The sequence below is a fragment of the Leguminivora glycinivorella genome, chromosome 16 (assembly GCF_023078275.1).
Source record: "Leguminivora glycinivorella isolate SPB_JAAS2020 chromosome 16, LegGlyc_1.1, whole genome shotgun sequence".
Taxonomy (NCBI): Eukaryota; Metazoa; Arthropoda; class Insecta; order Lepidoptera; family Tortricidae; genus Leguminivora; species Leguminivora glycinivorella.
The window spans coordinates 17,828,272-17,835,160 of NC_062986.1; positions in this window are offsets into that span (position 1 = coordinate 17,828,272).

Genomic DNA, 6,889 nt, shown 5'->3' on the forward strand with positions numbered 1-6,889 from the left:
TACGAATTGTATGTTCGATGGCTAGTTTCTGCCAGCAAACCCAATTTTGGAATAATAAAATAAGAAGTAACAAGTTTAGAACTTGCGAGGGCCATAATATAATTTGTATATAAAAACTAGCCAAGTCAGACCTCAAACTACAATATATTATCCTAAGTAATATGAAGAAATGATATTTTATGTTGTTATAAATTAATTTCAGGACGGACTATTGAACTTGGCACCCATTTAGATTTCACTTCTTTTTTCGCTGAACTTAACAACCAAGGCATATGTATCATACTATTGAACTTGGCTCTCATTTCACATTTATGTTTTTGATGGGATATCATTACTTTCTGTAGATAAATTATATGCGCTAAATATTGAAACAATTATTAATTCTAAATCCCAGTTAATACAGTAATAATTACGAAAGTCGACTATACTCATAGTTATAAGCACTAACGCGGGAATATTAGGGTTAAAAAAATATCAAAATTTAACCATTTTCTGATTTTTTCCAGTGTTTTTACCAAATTGGAACTTTCTAGGTCACCTGGAACTGGGTTAGAATTTATGTCTATAGGTATATATATGATATTAATGACGATTTTGGACGTTATTATCTTAATAACCGTTTGAGATGTGTTTATGAACTTTGGAGCTCGTATATGTCTTGCAAGTCTCAATATATGAGCCAAAATTGACACGTTTATCTAAAATAGTTTTTGAGTTATGAGGGGTTCAAAAGTGGCTCCAAATGGTTCGTGTAATATTACACACGGTGCTGCTCGCCAGTTCTTTTACTTGAACTTGGCTTGACACGCTGCCGCGTGTCTAGAAAAAAGATAACTCATTGAAAAATAATTCAGTTAATCTCTTTTGAGGTTTCGTTATCGACTGTTTTATCCTACAAAACTTAATCAATAGGCTACTAGACTCGTATCGAATTTAGCACATCAAGTTATTGTTTTCTGTAGTATTTGACTTAAGAAATCAATATTTATAGCTTGCGGGCATTAAAAGTGCGTGATGACTGCGTATTTTTAATTAAATATGTGTGTATGTTTTTTTTTAATTATGGACTCCAAAAACGGTGTTGGCCAATGGAGTGACGTCACATAATTCATGCCCCGTAGCCGAATGGCATTTCTCCGACGCCAAACGAAAGCGATACGCCGCTGGCTCTGTCGCGCTTATACGCAAGCGCGATAGAGATAGATATCTACTAGCGCTTCGTTTCGTGAGCGTTTCGTGAGCGATTGTGCCATTCGGCTAGCCACCCAGATCAACTATGGAAATTAGAGGTAGTAATCTGATCTCTATAGAAGCAACCTCTATCGTATTAAAATTCATAGTCGTTGACAGGTGTGACAATGTGAAATATTTTTTTCTAAATATACTGACGTCATGTCATAGATATTCTATAGATTAATATGGCTGATGTGTTTTTGCCTGATCACGTAAAAGTAAACTTTAAATAATTTTTTTGCGGGTTTTTAAGTCGTAATAAAATATGGTACTATTTTTTTCCGTTTAATTAGACAGTAATTAATAATATAAGACATACTTTGAAAAAGGGTCAAGTAGCCTATTAGGACGAAATATTAACATTTATAGGTTAATAATTTAATACTTGTATCAGACTATGAGTATATTAAACGAAGACTAAAGGTTGCATCTACAAAATGTATAACGGAAAAGGTGGATGGAATGTGTGAGAGATAATATGAAATGAAAGCAAGTAAATAATGAGATGACATGCGATAGATATGAAATAAATCTATGGAAACGGATTATATCGCGTATAATGAATTTACAAGTCATCCCAACGTTTCCAATACTTTACAGCGGTTAACGGATGACTGAGGAAAAATTACGATGTGCAAAAACTACCCACAAGAAATATTAATAAACCATAAATAATATAAATTTTAAGGCTAGTTTACATACTGTTAATAACAATATTTAAAAAAATCATTAGTAAAAAAATCATTAACTATCGCGGTAACCCAAGACAATAAATATTATGCGATAGATATAGTATTTTATGCAACTGGCGTTTAAGTGAGGTTAAAAAAGACGAGTGGCGTGAGTAACAATTTGAGGCGGAGCCGAAAATTGTTAATAAAGACGCTACAAGAATTTTTTGACTCAGTTAAACACCGTTGCATACAATAATTTTTCTACGACCATGCAAGTTTTCTAGAATAACTTTTGAAATTCGCACTATGTCCTGTATTTTGACGCGTCAGCCTCCCTTCTGTTCCTGCCTCACCCTGTCGCCAGCACTCCCCCGCGACGTCGCCAGCCCCCGGCGCCCCACGAACCCTGCTATATCCCTTAAGACGATACGGTAGGGGTCAATTCTCCATACAAACGCTCTCGACTATTTCCTCCCTGGTTTTTGAAGATAGAGCAATGATTTTTTCAACACAGATTGTTATTATTTTTATCTGTGTCGGACCGTTTTGATTTTTTTGATATTCTGCTTTTTAAAGACTCTAAAGCCAATCAGAAATTTCCAAAAACGGCCTTTTTCATTGTGGCGCAAAACAAGGTGTGATACTCAAGATTGGTAACAATTAACCAAAAAAGCTAAACGGTCCGACATAGATTATTTCATTGTTATTCATATTCTTAAATTTCGTTCTGATTGATTAAGTTTTGAAGGAGGAAAGAGTCGAGAGCGGAACCTCGATTTTAAAGATTTTTTTGAAATATCTTTGGATTGAGTTGTTCTTAATGGACAATTGTTTTTCGATCAATCTAGTTAATAACACTTGTATATTTAACTAAAATTCCCAAGTTGAAAGGGGGGCTCCTTTCCATTTTAGCATTTTTCGTATCCTCATGCTTTAAGAGCTATATTGTATGCTTGGGTGCGCGGGGCGCCGGGCGGGGGCGGGCATCTTTTATGTAGGGTTTTAACGATCTATGCACGACACTGTAAATGACGAAAAGGTACAAAAGGAACCCTTATGGCGCCGCTCTACCCGTCTGTAGGTCTGTCACATTACTAAATTTCTAAAGACTATAAACTACTTATGCTATCGATTTGAAATTTGGAATAGTTATGAACATTAATCTGTATTAATAGCTGTTGGTTCTCCGAACAATAATAATAAATAAATAAACCTCTATAAATTGAAGGTGTCCAGGATTGTGGACAAAGGGATAGCACAGGGAGAGCGAGACCAAACAACCGGCTTCCAGCTAAAATATATATTGACAACTAAAACATCAAACGAGAAAACAAAATATATACATAAACGTCATTGAAAAACCATAAATAAAAAGTATAAAAAGTATACAGATATACAACCTATCGTCTGCGACAGAAGGTATCTATATTTTTTATTTATTTTTCTATAGATGTCATTTCAGTGGATCTGGTTGCTGTCTTAGCTGACCTTATAAGGAAGTATAATATATCTTGTGTAAATTAATTGTTAATATTTTAGGCAAAAATATTTGTCGACAACTTTTATGTCAAAGGCTAACTAAAACTGTCATACAATACATAACAACACAAATACTCTTTATGGCACAGCTCAATACAGAAAACAGTATGGTAAGTATATGAGTACAACAACAGAGGTAAAACAACAAGCGGTCTTACCGCTAAAAAGCGGTCTCTTCCAGACAACCTTTAGATAGCGGAGATTAATAAAATACCTGTCATATTTATTTACATTATTTATTTTATTAGGTATGATTACATAAATCATTAAACGTAATGGTTGGTCAAGGTTGTATTTGATAACAAGGTTAATATTATATATTTTAATAAATCATTCAATCTAAAATAGGTACCTGAAGTGTCTATGGAATAGGGATGACGACTACATAAAAAAATGGCATTCTTTTTAGTCCGTCAGTTAGATCGTCCAAAAATACTGAACACATATTTTTCCCTTTTTTTAATTAATTAAAAAATACAAAGATATAGAGCATCAAAGTTTTGGAGTGGGGGCTTGTGACGTCACAATGTTATGTTTCAGTCTGCTCTGAGACCACGGGGACAATGCCGTCCTTGAAACGTCGGAGGTTGTTGCTTAAAACATAGTAATACGTGATAAAGTCCCGCTTGCAATTTTAAATATGTGTAAAAATCGTGAACGTTTAAATCAGTGTTTAGGAAAATTTCCCGGATTTTAAGCGGCACTTGGCTGGTTTTAGAAAATCCGCGTGTCCAATCTCTAGTATCTACCAATATCTACTAAAGAGTACTATCGTGCCTAGAGTGAACTTTTCATAGATAGTGGTTGAAGTTGAGCTAAAGTTACTGTACAGTTGATACATTTTGGAACACAATTTTGTAAGAAACACTACAAAGTACCTAAATAAATCCACCGGTCTCCATACCACCAGTCAGATGATATTCCGGCGGTAGGAGTTAGTCATCAGCAGACCGTCTCGTATCATGTCCGGTCTAGCAATGCACGGTCGAGAAGTTTCCAAAGTTGCAGAACATTCCTCATGAGAATTTTCGGTAACTTCTGAGAATGTTCTCGAGAACGAGAATTTATCAGAATACTTAGTAACTTCGTAGTTTATACCATAATTTCGTCGAACTCAGCAAGTCAAGACGTAGTCCCGTGGTAGTGCGCTGGCTTCGTATGCGGATGTTCTCAGGTTCGATCCTGACAGCGATCTTTTTGTTTTTATTTTTTTATTTTTTTTTGTTTATACATATATTGGCATGACCAAAAACAGGCATCAAGAAATAATAGTTCGGTACCTAATTAAAAAAAGTCAGGACTAAAACTGTGAAGTCTGAAAGTCGAAATGTTCCCTGAAGTATAGTGAGAATTTAAGCAACTTATAGTGAGAATTTAGGTAACTTATCACTTATCAACAAAATAGCTAACTGTAATAAATAATATTATACCTATAATAACATATAGTCTTATATTATGCCCATTTAAACATTATTTCAAGTATATTCTCTTGTTTAAATAATAAATTGCATGTTGCGGGAATGTTCTGCGAACATTCTCAAGAATGTTTCCGCTTTTTGGGAATGTTCTGCAATTTCTACATTACTAGGCGTGCTAGATCGATCACTAACCGGTCTAATCCAGCCCGCGAAAGAATGTTATCAAGCCCTTCAAAATAGTACATGTGATATGACCAAGGTCCATTTCTCAAATCTGAAAGTTACGAACGGAAGGTCCTTTCCAACTTGTTATATTAAACATTGACTCCCACTTGTAAATTGTAACTTGTAGCTTCGAGAAATGGGCCCCAGCACTATAGTAAAAACCGGCCAAGAGCGTGTCGGGCCACGCTCAGTGTAGGGTTCCGTAGTTTTTCGTATTTTTCTCAAAAACTACTGAACCTATCAAGTTCAAAATAATTTTCCTAGAAAGTCTTTATAAAGTTCTACTTTTGTGATTTTTTTCATATTTTTTAAACATATGGTTCAAAAGTTAGAGGGGGGGGCGCACTTTTTTTTCCTTTAGGAGTGATTATTTCCAAAAATATTAATATTATCAAAAAACGATCTTAGTAAACCCTTATTCATTTTTAAATACCTATCCAACAATATATCACACGTTGGGGTTGGAATGAAAAAAAATATCAGCCCCCACTTTACATGTAGGGGGGGTACCCTAATAAAACATTTTTTTCCACTTTTTATTTTTGCACTTTGTTGGCGTGATTGATATATTTATTGGTACCAAATTTCAGCTTTCTAGTGCTTACGGTTACTGAGATTATCCGCGGACGGACGGACGGACGGACGGACGGACGGACGGACGGACGGACAGACAGACATGGCGAAACTATAAGGGTTCCTAGTTGACTACGGAACCCTAAAAATGCATTTTTGGCGTGTCAGATTTATACCTCCTCTTACGTCTAAAATTATTTAATACTATATCCCTCGATGAAAAAATTTGCCCTCAGGTCTAGCACGATGCGTTCTTATACTCCAGAGTCTATTTGCTACGCAAGACGCAAGTCATCCTATCATCGGCCAGGTCATGACTGCAAACAATGAAATGCAAACACAATTATTTATATTATTATTATATTATTGACGACCGGTCGGGCTCAGTTGATAGTGACCCTGCCTGCTAAGCCACGGTCCTGGGTTCGAATCCCGGTAAGGGCATTTATTTGTGTGATGAGCACAGATATTTGTTCCTGAGTCATGGATGTTTTCTATGTATATAAGTATGTATTTATCTATTTAAGTACGTATATCGTCGCTTAGCACCCATAGTACAAGCTTTGCTTAGTTTAGGGCTAAGTTGATCTGTGTAAGGTGTCCCCAATATTTATTTATTTATTTATTTATTATGTTTGTACTTGTTATTTGTATCTCTATGACTAGACATAAATACCGTCAGCGATTAAATATTGTATAAAAATCCTCTTTTTTCTGTCAAGAATCTTCTGTACTGACTGTCGCCTTTTTTAAATAGGAAAATATAATTATTTGTGCAAACGAGCTGAAGGTAAAAAGTGGTTAATAGATTCGTGACGATTGAATATAATTATGTAAATATACCGGTAAAAATTCAGCTACAAAATTATTAAATCTGAGGTCAATAAAACAGGTTTTTAACTAGATCTCGTGATTATTCGGTATTATTTAAACAAATTGTATTTAATGTGACATTTTATAATACAATTTAGAATTCTGTCCATCACGTGTTTACAAGGATTTAAGGAGAAGCCATTATTTTATAGAGTTAACTTTAGTTAGAACTTAGAATTAGTACTATATAATAGTATCAATTGTAATTTCAACTCAATTTTAAATATTTTCTAAATATGTACATGTGACGTGTAAAAGTGCCCCTGTGGCCTATTTGCTGAATAAATTATTTTGATTTTTGATTTTGATTTTTGATTTTCATTTTGATTTCGTCTTTCTTATTTCTATCTTACT